The following is a 19877-nucleotide window of genomic DNA, read 5'->3' on the forward strand; positions in this document are numbered from 1 at the left end:
AAAGTTCCCACGGTCCAGGAATCCCACAATGACATTATGATTCATAATGTCATTGTCGGATAACCTGTAAAAAATAAAAAAGAACAAGTTTAAAATAAAAAACACATACAAAAAAAATATTTTGAAAAAAAAAAAATTTTTTTTTTCCTCCCGAATCTTTGCTGTCGAATGCAGCAAAATTCGGGTCGGGTCTACCCGAATTCGAACAGCCATATTCGGGTTGAATATAGGGACAACCTGAATTCGAACATCAACATTAATGCTGGCTACTCCTGCACCCGATTCTTCTCAGGAATATAAAGTCCATCAAATTCTCGATTCCAAGATTTCTCGCAGGAAGCTGATGTACCTAATTGACTGTGAAGGTTTCGTTCCTGAAAAGAGATTGTGGGTACCAGCTACAGATGTGTCTGCACATCTCTTCTTGCCAAAAGGTTTCATCTACGCTTCTCTCTAAAACCGGGACCTCGGCAGTTGGGGAGGCCCCGTAAAAGGGGGTAACGCCACACTTACCTTTTCCTCACTAAAGCGCAGGCGTCTCTTTCCTGCGTATGCGGGCAGTTCTGACTCTGGGCGTGCCTACGCTCCCAAGCTTTATTAGTTTAGCCCAACCTACCGGCCAATCAGGAAATAGCCTCTTAACCTCCTCGGCAGTAACCCCAAGTGTGATTCTGAGTAAGAAAAAGATGCTGAAAGCGGTAACCCCAAGTCACACTCGGGCTAGCTAAAACAGTGAAAAACAATGGTAAATACAACGGCATCCTCCTTCGCCCTTCCCATCCTCTCACATCCTCCGGGCGGCGTCCTCTGCATCTGATGAGTCACCTGGGAGTTTCCGGCGATGTCGGTGCGTCCGGCCTTGGCGTTGGGGGAGTGGCGGGAATTTCAAATTATTTTGTATTGCATTCAATACAAAATAACTGTATTGAATGCAATACAGTGGATTTATATGTCTAAAAGCAGTACATGGTGGTTCATTAAAATGTATTTTACAGTATAATATAATAGTATGAGTATAATAAAGTTTGAAATACAAAATCATATCAAAAAATAAATTAAATACAGTTAAAAAAAAATTTTTAAATTTATTTAATTTATTATTTTGACATGATTTTGTGTTTCAAACTTTATTATACTCATACTATTATAATATACTGTAAAATAAATTTTCATGAAAAACAATGTACCGCTTTTAGACATATAAAACTGGACAGAAATGAACCGCCCAGGAGGTTAATCATCCAACTCAGTGTTCTTGCATTGTGTCTCCACTAGGGCTGAGCCCCTAGTTCTATTGAGCTAGTTCCTGTACACCTGTTGCTTGATTCAGTGTTTCCTCTGTCCTGCTCCTGTGTTAACCCCTGTTGATTTTTGGAATATTTATCTGCATAAATATGGAGATTATATCCTCTATCAATGCATAGAGATATAGATATGCATAGACCGTTCATGCACAAATTCTAGCTAGTCACTAAAACAGTTTAATTAAGATAACAAGGTGAAACAAAAGTACACAGCAATATTGTTTGATATCTAAACATAGGAACTTCAGTCAATGATATATACAGTACATGGAACTAAGGTTATTAGTAGTAAACACCTGTAATAATCTAATAATGCTTAGTACACAAATCAGTAATTATAAAATAGCAAGTAATACAGCAATACTATAGACACCCATAAGACTACAATCAGGAATATCTTATAGCTACCTGCTAAGAGGTTAATGGTACCTCAGGAGCCTACTTCCTTCAGAAGAGGACCCCATACCACCTTACCTAAGGAGACCCCTCAGGAGATAAGGAGAGCAAGCAAGAGAGCCAGCAAGCAAGAGAGAAGAGATCTCAATTCTCTCAGTTCCCCTTTTTATATAGTTAATTCCCATTAGGTATCCTTGAGGCTCTAAGATTAGTTACTGGATGTGATCCATAAGATGACCATTGGTTACTGTCAGAAATTTACTAGGCCTCCTAGCTAAGTTGATATGGGAAGCTGCAGGTAAAGCCAGGTGGGGTCATCTAATTTTAGTTGTCACTAAAAGGTCTGGATGGGCCATCAACCCAGCCCATGTGTTCAATTATGCCTCCATCTTCTGCTGACTCGGGCTTGATGGATTTATTGCCCCTTGAAGGCCCCACTGGTGATCTGTTTGTTAAAGAAAATAGGTCTTGTTTCCTGGCATCTGTTTTATCATCTGTTTGTTACTTCTGTGAAGTTCTGGACTTGGAGACCCCCTAGGAGGGCCAGAGGCCAGTACAAAGATAAAACAGGTTTCATGTTTACCCACAACATTCCTGCACTGTATTCCTGTATTGTTTCATGCTACTTAGATACAGTCTAACTATTAGGATATCTCCTACAGTGTACTATATACATATATCCCCGCACACATACCTATACATACATATATATATATATATATATATACACCTCTATATACATATACATATCTATTTACATATTCATAAACAATCTTTGGGTGCAACACCCCTTATTGCCCCAACTGTTGTATCCAGCCCATTCCCTGTGCTGTTCCAGTGTTCCTTTCTGTCTGTGGATATTCCCGTGTCCCATGCGCTTCCTGTTGCTTCCAGTGTTTCCTGTGTTCCCTGTGTCTGCAGTGGCCCCTGTGTCACTGGTGTCTGTTTCCTAGATCCCTGGTATTTGACCCCTGGCTAGTGACCTGACCTCTATTGTTTGCTGGCTGCCTTGACCCTGTCCTTCTTTGACCATTCTTCTGCCTTCTGATTTGGTATTGTGTGTGTTCCTACCCACGCTGGTGTGCCCAAGGACCCCAACCTGGCAGTAACCAGCAGCACAACATCCTCACCACTAGAGGCTCAGGAGAAGACCTGGTTACTGCTTAGACTCTGCGCCTTGACCCTTCTCAGGGTTCACACCACCTCCGTGCAAGCTGTAGCATGTAGAGTGGAAATTTAACATCCTTATCTGACCAGATCTGATCCTAAAGACCAGGAGAGATGCTACTAGATATATAATAGATGGTATAGATGCCCAATGGATACTTATAAATTTGATTCTACATACCCAGCGAAATGCTGGAGATGTGACCATTAGTGTCGGTCGAATATCTCACTATTGGTTTCGACAGCTATTTGATCGAATAGTGAGAAATTCTCTGGGTGATCCGGGAAATGCTGAATTTAAACACCATTGAAGTCAGAGAGAAACGCTATCCAAGAATACATAAAAGAAGGACAGCGGGGCAACAGCGATTGCTGTTGCAGAGCTGTACTATGTATTCTTGGATAGAGTTTCTCTATGGTGCCCGGACACTGTAGTGGAACTGCAGAAGTCTGCAGTTCAGTTTCCCACGTGACGTCGCGTGGGAAATTGAACTGCAAATTACATCTGCAGTTCCATTGTGATCTCTGGGCATTGCAGGTGATGAATGAGGACTTGTCATCTTGCAATGACAGGAGGATTCCCAGAATCATAATGTCATAGTGGGAAAACCTGTGAAAAATAAAAAGTTAGTTAAAAAAACACAAACTCTCAATAAGTTACTTTAACCCCCCCTAGCGTTCTAATTCTGTCAGCTTTCTGATGCAAAAAGTGATCCTTTTTTTTCCAGAGAGATGCGAAGCACAATGCGGGATTTCTGCATTGTGCTTCACAACTCACTGCAAATGCCAGCAGCAATAGCAAATTCCGGGGGTGGTCACCAGAAGTCCTGCATTGTGCTTCGCATCTCACTGCTGATGCGAGCAGCGGCGTGGCCGGGACCCGGGTGGTATTTAAAAGCAGATTACTCAGTAATCTGATTTTAAATTTCCCGCCCGGCCACGCCCCCGACAGACCGGCGCCCCGGCATCACAGCGGACCATCAGATCGCCGCTAAGGTAAGGGGGACTTCTAAAGTTACCCCGAGTGTGACTCGGGATTACCACTTTTTGCATGTAAAAGCCACCCCGAGTCACACTCAGGATTACCTCTAGGGGGGTTAAATTTTTTTTTTTTTTTCCCAAAATTTTTACCATCGAATCCCATGTTTTTCGGGTTGGGTGTATCCGAATTCGAACAGCCATATTTGGGTCGAATATAAGGACAAACAGAATTCGAACACTAACACTAGTGACCATCCCCAAGGTTCCATGTTCCACATTTTCCCAACAAATAAAACTTTATGGGATAAGATTTTCTGTGTTTACAATCATAATATGGGGACAGATATCCAATTATACTCGACCATTACGCTAATGGCTATGTTACCTGGGGTTCTACTACAAGTCCCACTATAGCAGAATGGATGTTTGAAATTTACGAAATTGAGGCTATGGAGTCTCAAATATTGTGGGAAATTTATAGATCCAAGGATAATACGTCATGGGACTCTTGGAATTATTATAAAAACTCTCCAGAAATCCAAACTTACCTGGGCTGGTTTAGATGTTAACCCTAACTGTATGTAAAAATGTGGAAAAGCGTATTTGCCTGTTTTTGCTTTTGAATATAACATTAAATATTTAGTGTGTGATATTGTAGAAAATATTAGGTCCGGATCTCCCCTTAAAGAGTCTTTCTTCCTGGGTAAGATCTCTGTGCAGATTGAATGTATTCTAAAATGAACAAAGGATCCCCCTGTAAGATCATTGTGCTAATCAAATCTATCCTTAAGGTTAACAAAAGAGTCTTTGTTCTCCCCTTTAAATAACAAAATAACATAAATTAACAACAAGCTTTGTATCAGCTTGTTGTTAATTTATGTCAGTAGACAGTGTGTCTTCAGCTTTGTAAGAGTTTGAACCTTGTGTCCCAAGGTGTCAAAAACCTCAGTGAGTCCCAGACATGTATTATGAAACACATTTATTCCTAAACCTTTATATTTCCAATATACCATTCTGTATAAAGTAATAGATGACGGATTTGTAGCTGGATTGTTATGGGGAGCATTTGGAGACCAAGAACTAATCTCCTAGGCCTCAGGGCACCACACCAACCTGTGCTGGTGAACCTTAAGCCTTAGACATACCTAGTTTGGTCTCTGTGAACTTCATATTTTGTGGGGATGAATAATCTGAGGGTGGGCAGCTCATAAAACCTGTACTTATGAAGTTAATAATAATGGCTATAATAAGGCATTTTGGGACGTGTCTACAGAGCATCATAACCCATGTGGGCACAGCCCCTCAGACAGCCCCCACCCTGCTACCATTGGATTGTCCTATTAGTCCCACCTCTGTGGCAAACATAGAAAAAGCCATGTCAGCCCACAAGAGTTAGTTCTCATTTAACATCGTCATATTGCTAAGGACAACTGACACGTTGAGTCGCTGAAGGGAGCTCCAGTGACTCTGGCTAATCATGTGGACTTTACGCAGCAACCTGGACCAAGGCAAACCAACTCTACTTAAGTTTTATCTCACCATTTTCCTCTTTTATTTTATGCTGTTGCTATAAGTTCTGTTAAAGGTTCTGTTATAAGTTCTGCTATAAGTTCTGTTCTAGTTCTGTTACCCCTTATTTTCCCATTATTTCACTCCCTTTTCTTCCTCCATTCTCCCCCTCATAACTAAATAAAAATTGATTATACATAAGTAAGTAGCCACATCTTACCTGGTCTCTACCTAAATGCTGAAGAAAAATGTACAGCAGTCCTCAACAGATTATATAGCATGAATCCTTACTAAGGTCTACCCTGGAGCATCTAGAACAATTTAGAGAAGGCTTTCTGGTGATGGGGGAAGATTTTAACTTTACGGCAGAACCCATGGTGGACTTCACCAGAGATGCTCATGTTGGAGTTCCCAGGGGCAGCAAGAGATTTAAAAAATGCCTGCTCCACCATCAAATGCTGAATGTTTGGCATATTCTCAACCCCCGTGAGAGAGATTACACATTTTTCTCCTACCTAGACGTACTCTCGAATTGATCATTTTTGTATACGCCAAGCTGATTTACACAGAGTAAAAAGTTGTTCGTTTGGAGATGAGCCCCCTAAATTTTGGAACTGGAAATTGAATGAATTCCTCCTTGGAGATCAAGTAGTTAACAAGAACTGGAAGTTTTGGAGGAATTATGCAAAGCAATAGCAAGTACCTCTTCAGGCAAGGCTCCAGGCCCTGACCGATTTACACTAGCATATTACAAAAAAACAGAAATCTGCTTCCCCAAGTGACAACAGTATGCAATGCTGTTTCAACAGTAAACACTTTCCCATGAGACTCACTCAGGGCACATATAACTTTTATCCCGAAGGAGGGGAAAGACCCGGCAAGCTGTTCCAGATACCGACCCATATCCCTCTTAACCTCCTGGGCGGTTCATTTATATGTCTAAAAGCGGTACATTGTTTTTCATGAAAATTTATATCTATGTATTATTATTATACAGTATTTATATAGCACCATCATATTACGCAGTGCTGTACAAAGTCCATAGTCGTGTCACTAACTGTCCCTCAAAGGAGCTCACAATCTAATGTCCCTACCATAGTCATATGTGATTAATGTAGTCTAGGTCAATTGTTAGGGAGAAGCCAATTAACCTAACTGCATGTTTTTTTTTGGGATGTGGGAGGAAACCAGAGTACCCGGAGGAAACCCATGCAGACACGGGGAGAATGTGCAAACTCCATGCAGATAATGTCCTCGCTGGGGATCGAACCTGGGACCTAGCGCTGCAAAGGCCGGAGTGCTAACCCCTGAGCCACCGTGCTGCCCGTATAATAAAGTTTCAAACAAAATCATGTCAAATTAATAAATTAAATAAATTTAATAGTAAATTTAATAATAAACTTTGACATGATTTTGTGTTTCAAACTTTATTACACTCATACTAGTATATTACACTGGAAAATAATTTTTCATGAAGACAATGTACTTGCTTTCAGACATATAAACCCAGTGTATGCATTCAATACATATATTTTGCATTGAATGCAATACAAAATAATTTGAAATTCCCCCCTAGCGGCGGCTGTACGCGCCGACGTCACCGGGAACTCCTGGGAATGTCAGCGCACTCGCCCGGGGGACAGATCGTGGAAGAGGACATAGCCAGAGGATGGCAGGAGCCTGGAGGAGGCCGGAGGACACCGATGGGACCAGGTAAGTGTTTGTTTTTTTACTTTTTTTAACTACCCCAAGTAAGACTCATGGTTACCGCTTTCAGCTTGTTTTTTTTACCCCGAGTCACACTCAGGGATACTGCTGGGGAGGTTAAATCAGGATCTGATTTAAGCCTGATTTAGGCTGAAGCCTAAAACCTTCAAAGTACTTGGACTCATCTAGTGAACTCACAATCCATGCCTGCCCTTCTGTTATGTACAGAAGCAGAGAAGGTGTTTGATAGAGTTAATTGGACATTTATGCATCAAACCCTGATCATACAGGATTAGGCCCTAACATGTTGGCTTGGATACGCTCAGTATACTCCTGCCCATCTGCGGCAGTCCAGGCTAACGGGACAATTTCGGAGTATTTCTCTATACAGAATGGCACCCGCCAAGGCTGCCCCCTTTCCCCTCTTATCTTTATTTTGACATTGGAGCCACTGATGAGAGCTATTAGAGCTAATTCTGTAGCAGGGTTGAAATTTGGAGATAGAATGTAAAAATTGCAGCATTTGCTGACGACAATGTGATCTCCAACCCTGTTATATCCTTGCCTAACTTGATGAAGGAATTGGCCCTTACAGTTCTCTCTCGAATTGTAATAAATTATAGCAAGTCAGAAGCCATAAATATTTCTCTGCCTTTAGGACTGAAGGAGCAGCTGTAGAGAACTTATTTTTTAAATGGACCCCAGAGGGTATGCGATATCTTGGAGTGAAGTTATCCCGTACAGCACCTGGGGACCCCATGAACCAGTTAGATGCAGCACCCTGGGGACCCCATGAACCAGTTTGTTAAAATTTGCAGAGCTTGAGAAAACATAAAAAGGTTTGCACTGAAAACGGGGTCTGTCTCTGCCTTAATCTAGGCATGGACATGACAAAAATGACAACTGAAAAAACAAAAAAAAGAAGGGGATCAGCATTGGGGGGCGTGGGAAGGAGTAATAAGGAGGGGAGGGGGGGAAGAGATCGCAGCCCAAGGGAACTTAACACATACGGGAAAACAAAGGTCCAACGTGCTAGGTTTGAACTTGGCGATTCTAGCCGGCACCATGTACCATCTTAAAAGTAGTTTGTAGTTGAGGGGCATGGCTATGCAATGCTAGTGTGAGCAGCTTTTTCCTGGAGCTCAGTGCCATCCTGACTAATTAATCCTTTTTAGAGGTTAAACCTGTTTGCAGCCAGCTGAATCTTTCATGCCCAGGCACAAGAAACCCAAGAGACCAAGTATGTCAGCCAGGAAATCTGATCTCCGCCAGTATTTCCTCTCAGACTCCCCAACTGCTTCAGACCGGGAAACAAGTAAGATGGCAACCCCAGCCGGGAGGTCAGATCAGAGGCTTCAGGATGAAGAGTCTGGGACACAAGCTGACAGCCCAGACTCACCCCTCCTCCCTCTCTAGCATCTCTGTGTCTGACAGTCCAAATTTCACTTTCTCCTGCAGAGAAACAAATCCTTCCCAGTGATCTGCAACTCTCCTAAAGTTTCTGCCAAGTAAGGAGGAGTTTGAGTCTTTAATCACACAAATTATTTTAGGGAAAAACAGAATCCCTTCAGCATCAGATCACTGCAGTGTATACAAGGGTGACTGCACTAGAATCAACTACATCACATACAGATTCAAGAATTACAGCCTTGGAGCATTCACAAGTGCAGGTACATTCATTTCTATCATCATTAGCATTTAGAATAGATGACCAAGAGAATAGAGGGAGACAGAATAATATACGGCTGAGAGGCATACCAGAAGCTTCTCTGGGGTCACAATTCAAGGTGACTGAAAGGTTCTGTTCCACATACCAGGGCAACATAATCCTTACATGTTTCTCCTACCTTAGGGGGAGGCATTTTTGTCTTATTCTGATGGATTTTTGAAGGTATCCTCCCTTTATGAGGGACCGACCAAGACAGAGAACAAAGGTATTGTGTACTGTTAGTGTTCACTTCATCTATCGGTTTTATTAACCGAAGCTTATGTGTTTTAGGAGTAGCCTCAATTATTTAAAGTTCCAGGCTCATTACCTATAGTCCTGGACTATTTGTGTTTACTAAAATAAAACATTGGGGGTGCCTCTAACTAACACAAGCTCATAACCTGTCCTGGGTTTATATTATTAACTAGGCAGGATGAGAAAAGATCTTAGAATAGTATGTACTCTGTCTTGGCAGTTCACAGCAAGGAGGAACCCTAAGATTTTCAAACAGTGGAATAGCCTCCCCGATGGCCTGCCCAACAACTCCTGAGTCAAGTCCAACTACATACAAATTTAATTTATAGAGCTTTTGTGATTTAACATACCTACGGGGACTCTCTCTAGTGGCAGACCATAAGTGTAAGTTATAACCTGATTGCACTACAGCTCTAATAATATCCGTTCCAATATCCCTCTCCCTCCTTTCTAATATTAATCCTACACAACAATTACCATGGGACATGACATGGCAGAGAAGAACAACAAGACCATGTGACTTAAACAACAGCTGCTATATTCACAAAGACTGAGGCAGACAAAAGCGAAAGTGAATCTGACCATGAGAGAAACTGGGATGTGTGTAACGTCACAACTCAAAAATGTGCTATACTGATTCTTCCCTAAAGAATCCCTAGTAGACGTGACTTATACAAATAGTCCTATAATAATACCTATCTTCCCCAAAGATAGTCCCTATCTTCCCTAAAGATAGTTAATAAGCACCCCTCATATCTTTATCTCTCCTTAACGGATTCAAGATAGAAGCAACAGAAATTATTCGGAAAGAAGCGTGAAAGTTCCCAACCCGTTAGGGAGGAATTCCCGTACTCACCAAAAATTCTGTGTGCTCTATCCTGGACTACGAGCCCCCAGCTGAAAGGTCTGAAAGGTTCTTGGCTCTATTCCTCTCAGATCTCTCACCATCCCAGAGTCTCTCGTTGCATCAGAACAGGCGCCTGGAAAGAATCGGTCAACAACGCATACACTCGTATGGTATCAAGCAATCTTCAACTTTATTATAACAAACATCTAGTTTATATGTCATAACAATATGCCATAGCGCATGCTCATTTATTACAATGGAAAATCATTGGTATACTTATTCTAAAATGAAACTGTTTAGCTTCATAATTTCAGACACGTACAAAACATTTTGTTATTCATAAACAGTCGACATTATCTGAGTTTAGCAGAATTAACAAGGACACTCATTTTGGCAGAACATCAGGTTTATACACATATATTCTAAACAACCAAGGAATACATCTATCTCTTATAACTAAAAACTAGAATAAGAAACAAAATGAGTGTCTCAGGCCCTTTCAGGGCCATTTTGGAAAAGTGATCCACGACCACCCTAATGACTGTACAGCCATCAGAAGGTGGAAGATCTGTAATAAAATTTATAGATTGGTGACACCAAGGCTCCTTGGGAATGGGCAAAGGAAGGAATGGTCTCTGAGGCACAGGTGGATGACTTCATCTGAGCACAGACAGCACAGGCCTTGACATAGTCTGTCACATCCTTACGAAGGTTGGCCCACCAGTACAGACGGGAGAGAAATGTGAGTGTTCTATGAATGCCAGGATGACCAGAAAGTTTAGAATCATGTGCCCATCCCAAATTCTGATGCGAAGTTGAGGTTGCACTAAGGTTTTACCTGGGGGAATAGCAGAGTCTTGGATAGAGGTTAAGGTTAGGATGCGGGCTGGAGGGATGATAAATTCTGGCTCAACAACATTCTCAGAATCCTGAGGATCAAAGGAGCAAGAAAGGGAGTCTGCTCAAGAGTTAGCAGAACCAGGTTTGAAGGTAATGACAAAATTAAACCTAGAAAAGAACAAAGACCAACGGGCCTGCCGAGGGTTGAGACCACGAGCAGATTTTAGGTACTGGAGGTTCTTATGATCAGTAAAAATAGTAACCTTGTGAGGGGAACCCTCCAAAAGGTATTGCCATTCCTTCAGAGCTAGCTTGATGGCTAGGAGCTCCCTATACCCACTGGAGTAATTCCTTTCCGCTGGGGAGAATTGCCTTGAGAAGAAGGCACAGGGGCTTCGAGCTCCGGTGGGGGTCTGGAAGAGAATAGCTCCTACTCCGATGGAGGAGACGTCAACATCAATGGAGAAGGGCTTGGTGACATCTGCCCTAACCAGAGCTGGGCCAGAAAGTAAGGCTTTCTTAAAGGAATGAAAATCCTCAATAGCCTCAGAGGGCCAGTTCTTAGGATTAGCATCCTTTCAGGTAAGTGACGTGATAGGAGCTACCAGAGTGGAGTAGTTCCTGATAAACTTCCAGTAATAGTTTGTAAATCCCAGGAAGTGCTGAGTAGCCTTAAGACCGCAGGGCAGAGGCCAGTTGGAAATAGCTGCAACCTTTTCCGAATCTATGGAGAGACCGTCTTTAGAAACAATGAAACCCAGGAAAGGTACCTGAGGGAGTTCAAACAGGCACTTCAGTCTGTTGTCTCTGAGCTGTTGTAAGACCAAATAGACATGTTGTCTGTGAGTAGGCAAGTCTGGAGAAAAAAATCAGAATATCATCCAAGTGAAGGTGTAGCAATCTGCCATTAATTGACAGGGGCCCTGCAAGTGGTTCCTTTTGCGGACGAACTGCAGGAATCTATCTTTTCATCCCTTGCTTTGACACCACTTTGCCAACAGTACGTTTTTCCACACCATTACCGCTAAATTGCCAGGTAGCACTACCTTTATAATAAGCAATTATTACACTCTAAGAGATTCTCTTTGTTCTTCTCTTCTTACCTCAGCCTTAATGTGAAACATCAGTTCAGCTCCAAGAAATTCAATTTCCTTTTAATTTACACCACCTTTGCAGCACAAGTAAGTAATCATGTTATATTTTTTTCTCTTCATGTACTAAATTAATCAAACTGAATTCTCTAAAATAAAATTTCTGTATTTTTATTTTAGAACTCAGAAATTTCTTTCCTGAGGAAGGTAACAATCTTAATACCAAATATAGCTTGGAAAAACTAAGCAATCTCCTTGGACACTATCATTACAGTAAATTTCCTACTAGTTAATCTATTTTAGTTGAGTTGTCCACTGCATTATAAATCCTTAAATCTCTTTTTTTTATACCAGATTCTTCAACCATTCTTATGCAGCTTTTACCTGTAACCCGTTTCTAAAACGTTCGAACTTCACCATACTCTAAAGCCATGATCTCTTATCAAGTAATTTTTTTTAATTTATGGTTCTCAGGCCTAAAGCTCATACATTACACGGTTACTTTAACAACAACTCTAAAAACATAAGTACAATAACACAGGTCAACATGTCATTTTTATTGAAGGGTTAAATAAGTATTATTGCAGGACTGTATAGATAAGAGCTAATTTGAGCCATATATTTATATAAGGAGTTGTATTTCTTCTTCTATCTACTCAGTTTAATTGTAACCAGATGGCAAAAATTGTAAATTCTTTGAAATACAATGTATGCCTTGTATGCCTTACAATGTATCAAATAACACTATATATGACGACCACCCCTCGTATACCTATGTGTATAAAAAGACCGCCTTGTCAAATAAAGATCAGAGAATATTCCTAAGACCATACTGTGTGCGTGTGTGTTATTGGGATATCTCTCCAGATGTCTGTCTCTCTGGGTGAAGGAGAAGTCACAGTGCATTCGAGGAACTAGAAGTAGAAGCAGATCCTTTCATTTATCAGATATAATTTTTTATAGGCTTTGTGGTATTTTTGATGCGGATTTCAAATCTGTGTTCAGTTTTTCTCTAGCAAGTCTAGTTTTTGTGATGAAGCTAATTATATATTGTGTGAAATTTGTTATGAATAGCCTTAACATATTACAATATTTAACAACAGTTTTCTTATTTTAAGATTAGAGACCGCGATTGAACTGCAATTGATTTTGTTTGTCATCATAGAAATTGCCTTAATGATCCAGACAGTTTCTGTTACGTATGTGGTTCATTCACGACGAAAGCACAATGTCGCCAAATTACCACAGAACTTAAAAAGATATACAAATTATATTTGGGCTGTCCACTTGGTGACCAGAATAAATCTTTGGCTCCACATGTCATCTGTACCGGTTGTTCCAATGGACTGTGTGACTGGCTGAATCGGCGTAAAGCAGCAATGCCATTTGCAATCCCGATGGTGTGGGGAGAACCGAGAGACTATCTAATCGATCAATGCTAGATGGAGCTTAGGCAGATAAACGCATGGCTTAAGTCCTGGTGAAAAAGGGAAGGGTTTGGGTTCATAGAGCACTGGGCTGACTTTTCATTGTACAACCTGTATGCCAGAGATGGTTTGCACCTAAATGAAAGGGGGTCTGCTGTGCTAGGGGAAAGATTTAGAGTATTGGTGGAGGGATATTTAAGGGGGGTGGGACAGTCAAAAAAGGTGGTAGAAAGGTTAGTAAGGGGTCAGACACTAGTGAAGGGTGGATTGGGGATAGTTGGGGAAGGAAAAACAAAATGATTTGGCAAACAATGATGGTAAAAGCAGCAATTGTAAAAGTCTAGCAAACAAGATGGTGGAGTTGGAAGCATTAATGAGTGAGGAGAATTATAGCTTAGTTGGTATGGGTGAATCCTGGCTTTGTTCTTCGCATGACTAGGCTGTCAATATTCCTGGTTATACTCTCTTTCCTAAAGACAGAGTCAAACGAAAGGGTGGTGGTGTCTGTCTGTATGTGAGAAGTGATATAAAAGTGAATGTGAAAAAAGAAACTGCGGATGGAACAAGCCATGAGGTTGAGACATTATGGGTGGAGGTGAATATGGGGTTGAATAACACTCAATTAATGATTGGGGTCTGCTATAGGCCCCCCAATGCTAAGGAAGAAATAGAAAATCAACTACTAGGAACAGCAAAAGGGAGGAAATGTGTGAATTTAATACAAGATAATTTTATGGTACAGTTTATAGAAGCCCCAACTAGAAATAATACTCTGCTGGACCTAGTTCTTTCTAACAATGCAGAGCTTATAACAAATGTGCAAATAAAAGAGAATCTGGGTAGCAGTGACCATAATATGATTTCATTTAATATAAGCTGTAATCAGGAAGCAAAAACACGAAAGATAAAAACATTTCATTATAAGAGAGCAAATTTTATTTTTTATTAAGGGCGGCTCTCTGTGACTTGGACTGGGAGAAAATATTGTCCTCAAAGAACACAGAACAGAAATGTGAATGTTTCAAGTCTGTTCTACAAAAGCACACTGAAAAATATATTCCAATGGGTAATAAGTTTAAGAGGATAAAATTAAAACCTATGTGGATCACAGCTGATGTTAAAAAAGCCATAAGCAACAAAAAAAGGGCATTCCAAAAATATAAAAATGAAGGATCACCTTCATCATTTGAAACCTATAAAGAATATAACAAAAGATGTAAAAGGGAGATAAAATGTGCAAAACTTCAAAATGAAAGAGAGATTGCAAAGGACAGTAAGGCAAACCCCAAACATTTTTTCAAATATATTTATAGCGAAAAGATCATATCTGAGCATGTAGACCCCTTAAAGGATGTTGCTGGGTTGGTAACTGGGGATAAAGACAAGGCAGATTTACTAAACACTTTTCTAGCTCTGTGTACACGAAAGAAAATGGCAGAGCCAAATTCATAATAGCAATGTCACTGCCTTAAATGAGTCACAATGGCTCAGAATTGATATGATTGAGAAACATCTGGGAAAAATTAAGGTTAAGAAAGCACCAGGACCTGATGGATTACATCCACGTGTCCTCAAAGAGCTGAGCTCTGTTAGTTCAAAGCCATTATTTCTAATTGTTATAAACTGTTTAGTCACTGGTACCAATGGATTGGCGAAAGGCCAATGTGGTTCCGATCTTCAAAAAGGGAGCAAAGTCGTTACCAGGTAACTACAGACACGTTAGTTTAACGTCCATAGTTGGAAAGGTCTTAGAGAGTTTGCTAAAGAACCACATAGAGGAGTTTTTGCTGGAAAATAATATTATAAGTGATAGTCAGCATGGCTTTAAGAAAGACAGACGTTGTCAAACAAATTTACTCTCTTTTTATGAGGAAGTAAGTAAACAGGTGGACAGTGGAATGGCAGACGGTTAATATGCAAGTTAGGGTCGATAGGTTTAGAAAAGTCAATCTGTAAATGGATAGAGAACTGGCTTAAAGATCGCATCCAGAGAGTTGTAATTAATGATTCATACTCTGAATGATCCAAGGTTATTAGTGGTGTACCCCAGGGTTCAGTGTTGGGACCATTACTGTTTAACATCTTTATAAATTATATAGAGTTTAGGATTAAAAGTACCATTTCTGTGTTTGCAGATGACACCAAACTATGTCATGGAATTAAGTCCATACAGGAGGTCTATAATCTACAAGCAGACCTGGATGTACTGTTTGATTGGGCAGCCAAGAGGCAAATGACATTTAATATAGATAAATGTAAAGTTTTGCACTTGGGAGCTAACAACATGCATGCTTCATACTGTCTAGGGGGAATACATTTGGGGGAGTCAGAAATGGAGACGGATCTGGGGGTTCTGGTAGATCATGGACTTAATAACAGCATGCAATGCCAAGCTGCAATATATAAAGCTAGTAAAGTACTTTCTTGTAATAAAAGGGGAATAGACTGCAGAGATGGAGACATAGTCCTAATCCTGTACAAAGCATTGGTCACACCACATCTGGAATATGCCGTCCAGGTTTGGGCCCCAGTTCACAAAAAGGACATTGTGGGATTGGAGAGAGTGCAGAGAAGGACAACTAAACTAATAAAAGGAATGGAGGAGCTCCGCTATGAGGAGAGATTAGCTGAACTGAATCTATTCTCCCTTGAGAAGAGACGTATAAGGGGGGATATGATCACTCTGTATAAATATATAAATGGTCCATATAGATAACTCTCTTCCCAATTATTCACTTTGAGATCATTACAAAGCACAAGGGGCTCTTTGTGTCCGGAGGAAAAGAAGTGTAAGCTCCGGATAAGGAAGGGATTCTTCACTGTAAGGTCTGTGAAAATGTGGAATCGGCTCCCTCAGGAAGTAGTTTCAGCAACTACTATAGATTGCTTTAAGAAAAAGCTGGATGATTTCTAGAAGCACAGAATATATCTGGGTATTAAGGCTTTAAAGTAAAGATAACAGAGACTGTTCATCCAGGTAACATACGATTGTCTCATGGAATCCGGAAGGAATTTTTTTCCCCTGTTGAAGCAAATTGTACCCGGGGTTTTTTTTTTGCCTTCCTCTGGACCAACTATGTCTTATAGGGTTTTATATCTGGGATATGTTTACTTCCCTAGTGGTTGAACTTGATGGACTTATATCTTTTTTCAACCTAACCTACTATGTTACTATGTCATTCATGGATTTGTCCTTCCAGATCAATAAACATTAGAAGATGAACAACCGCAATGGAAGTGAAGTGAGGAGAGTGCAGCCTGCTGTGCTTACCCAACTCCAGAATTTCTACATAACAGGTTTTTTAATTAATTACTGGAGTTTAAATTAACCAATCCAAAGCTATGTGTCCCAAAAATCACATCCATTAGCCAATCTAAAATCTCCAATGAGACCCAAAAGGATATAACTGTATAAGACTTGGAGCTAGGAAAATAGCAGGAAGAAGCATGCAAGGGAAAAGTAAGCAAGCATGGAAGTATTTAGATAAACAAAGAAGGCTAAAGAGTCAGAAGATGTAAGAAAGCCAAGTTAAGCAGAGACAGGTAAATTGGGGTTTTGTAAGTTGAATAGTTAGGGAAAAAGGAGCAGTACTGCTCCTGGGGTACCCTATAACAGCTGTCGCCAACTGGTGGTCCGCAAGAAAGTTCTCGTGGTCCACAAAAAAATGTATCGGGCCAGTCCTTCTCCTGACCCCACTGATCATATCCCAAGTAGTCACAGCCCTGTGCTACTGTCCTTCCAGGATGTTTAGCAAGCAGGTCTGAACCTGTGATGGGAGAGTGGGTGGGTTCTGGCATATCTCACTATTCGATTCGACAGCTATTTGATCGAATAGTGAGAAATTGTTTGGGTGATCGAATGGCGAAATTGAACACCATTGAAGTAAATGGTGGGAGAATTTGGGTTATTTTTAGGGAATATTAAGGGCTGCAAGAGCAATTAGATTGCAGCCCTTTACTAGTTCTATGTGTTCTTGGATAGAGTTTCTCTATCCAAGAACACAGGGCACTAGATGTGATGGATGGGGAAGCTTGTCCCCAATCATTGATCAGCTCAGTGTGCCATCTCGGGGGCACTACAGGTTAATTAACCTGTAGTGCCCCGGGGATCGCCTGCAGTTATAGCTGTGACTGCTCACGGTCATGTGACCATGGAAACTGAACTGCAGATGAACTCTGCAGTTCCACTACAATCCCCGGGGCACTAGAGGTTAATTAACCTGTAGTGCCCAGGGGATCGCACACTCTTCTCAATGATTGCAGACTTGACTGCAATCATTGAGAAGATGCCCCACAAGTATCTCTTACTCTGTAACACGCACAGTAATATGATAAATTTGTTACATTTTTCTTGCAGTGGATAAAAGAAAAATGTAACAAATGTATCAGAATATTACTGTACTGGAAAGTGTTAACAGAGTAAGAGATATCATGTCATTATAGGATAACCTGTAAAAAAAACAAAAATAGTTAAATAAACACAAACACTCAATAAATTAATTTAACAATAATTTTTATTTTTTTTTAACACGTTTTTTTACATTTTTTTATCCGAATTTTTGCTGTCGTTTTTTTCAGGTTGGGTGTACCCGAATTCGAACAGCCATATTCGGGTCGAATATAAAGACAACCCTAATTCGAACACCAACACTACTAACAACCATTATTTTTCTTTTTATTCTTTGTTAATTTAAGTTTCTAAATATATATCTGACAATACTGCTGTGTACTTTATGTTTCTAACTTGTTTTCTAATTAAACATGTGACTTGCTATTATTTGTGTGAACCTTCATTTGCGGAATAAATATGTGCATGGATATGGTTATATAATGTTCATATTATGTAGATATAATATTCATAGTAACACCCCTCGTTACTAAAGTACCAATTAAGGACCTGTGTAGGGACTAAAAAAAAAAAATGCTGACATAAGGACATATCAGCACCCATGGGGATGTAGCTAACTTAGGCGAAATGACCATGTCTTTGCTCTGGGCTCTTTTCCTTAAACATAAATAGGGAATATATCATAGCCCTGTTCTTTTAAACTGCAAAAGTAGAAAAAAGAAAATTGCTTACCTTTCTCTTGTCTTATGTACTTTGTCCTTTGGTTGTGGAGGATCCATGGCAAGATTGAAGAGAAGACCTGAAGAGATGATCTTATGAAAGAAGTCTCAGTGGGAAAAAAAGCCATCATAAACCTTAGGCCAGTGTTGCATGCTGCCCTAGTACAATAACCCTTCAGACACTTGCCTCAGGGCAAGCCAAGTTCCAAATCCAAAGGGATATACAGGAAACAAACACTGCATCAGTCCCAAGTTGTAGAATCCAAGCTGCTCATAAACCAAGCGATACCTGAAAGGGAAAACCGAAGTGATGCACAACAAGGCAAAAAAGAAAAAAGACTTACTCAAGCAGGAACCAGTACATATGAGACCCCTATCCACTAGGGAAAGCGTAAACCCTGGCAGGCAAGTGTGGACAGTGTGGCAGCACCTAAGATGGTCTACTGCAAGGACGAAAAGGAAACAAGGGGTTAAAGCATTATAAACAGGGCTTTTCTTTGAAAGACTTACATTTGTTTTCTATAGTTTTCTAATGCAAATTACAGTAAATATGCACTACAAATGTGAAAAAGAAAAAAAGTCATATTTCCAGTTACCCACAGGATTTTTTTCTCCCAGCCAGTTGTTCTAGCAGTTTGTGCACCAAATAAAATAACAGGATTCATTTTCAGTAACACACAGGGAAATTTTCCCACTCTGTGGCTGATAAAGTTCACCAAGGCACAGGTTCTCAATCCCCTCTTCTGTTTTCAAACAGTATTTCTGTCTCCCAAGAAATGAAGACATACAGTTTGTGTGAATCACAGGAAACAAGAGTTGATGAGGTAGAAGAGTTGTGTGATGATGCACAGATGAACAGGTATTCAATCCAACGGGATGTGTAAAGGAGCATTGATCGTGAGACAATTACTATTTGCTGCCTTGGTTCTGTAGCTGCTTTTGCTGCTGGCAGTAGTGATAGTAGTAGTGTATAACTGAAAACCAGGGTTAATAGAACTCCCACAAAATCATCCTTCTCTGTTTCTTTCTACTTATTCATCTTGTAGTTGGTATTCCACCTCTGGAAAATGTTTGACCAGGAAACAGCAGTATTCCCCCAGCTATCCTCTGGTGGCACAGTCCCTGCCATGCAAGTTCGTGAAAACCTTTAAAGAACTCATGGAGTGTGCCCATCCTCCTTGGAGAGTATCAAGCCACCATTATTTTTTATATCAAGTCATCTCTGCACTTCACAAACACATAACCAGTATTTTCGGGTTCTGAAAGTTAATGGATTTGAGCGGTTTATATAGATGAATGCTTAAATGCTTATGATGCCTGACCAGAGGATCTCTGGCTACTCTGGCAGGTCTTCACTTTTGCCAGGGGGATAGATCATCCACACACGTTCTTGTTTGCATTTATCGATATTTATCTATATCTTTCATATATAAATATATATATATATATACACATACACACATATACAGTTAGGTCCATAAATATTTGGACAGAGACACATTTTTTTCTACTTTTGGTTCTGTACATTACCACAATTAATTTTAAATGAAACAACTCAGATGCAGTTGAACTGCAGAC

The 19877-nt window shown here is 40.3% G+C and overlaps 1 long non-coding RNA gene across 1 annotated transcript; it reads left to right on the plus strand.

Moving 5' to 3' along the window:
• The first annotated feature begins 8691 nt into the window (after positions 1-8691).
• On the plus strand, positions 8692-17998 carry LOC140342889 (uncharacterized). The gene is made up of 4 exons (XR_011923197.1): positions 8692-8734; positions 11823-11895; positions 16433-16529; positions 17811-17998. It is a non-coding gene; the product is annotated as an uncharacterized lncRNA (long non-coding RNA).
• Positions 17999-19877: the final 1879 nt, after the last annotated feature.

This window comes from Pyxicephalus adspersus, chromosome W (genome assembly GCF_032062135.1).
Source record: "Pyxicephalus adspersus chromosome W, UCB_Pads_2.0, whole genome shotgun sequence".
NCBI lineage: Eukaryota > Metazoa > Chordata > Amphibia > Anura > Pyxicephalidae > Pyxicephalus > Pyxicephalus adspersus.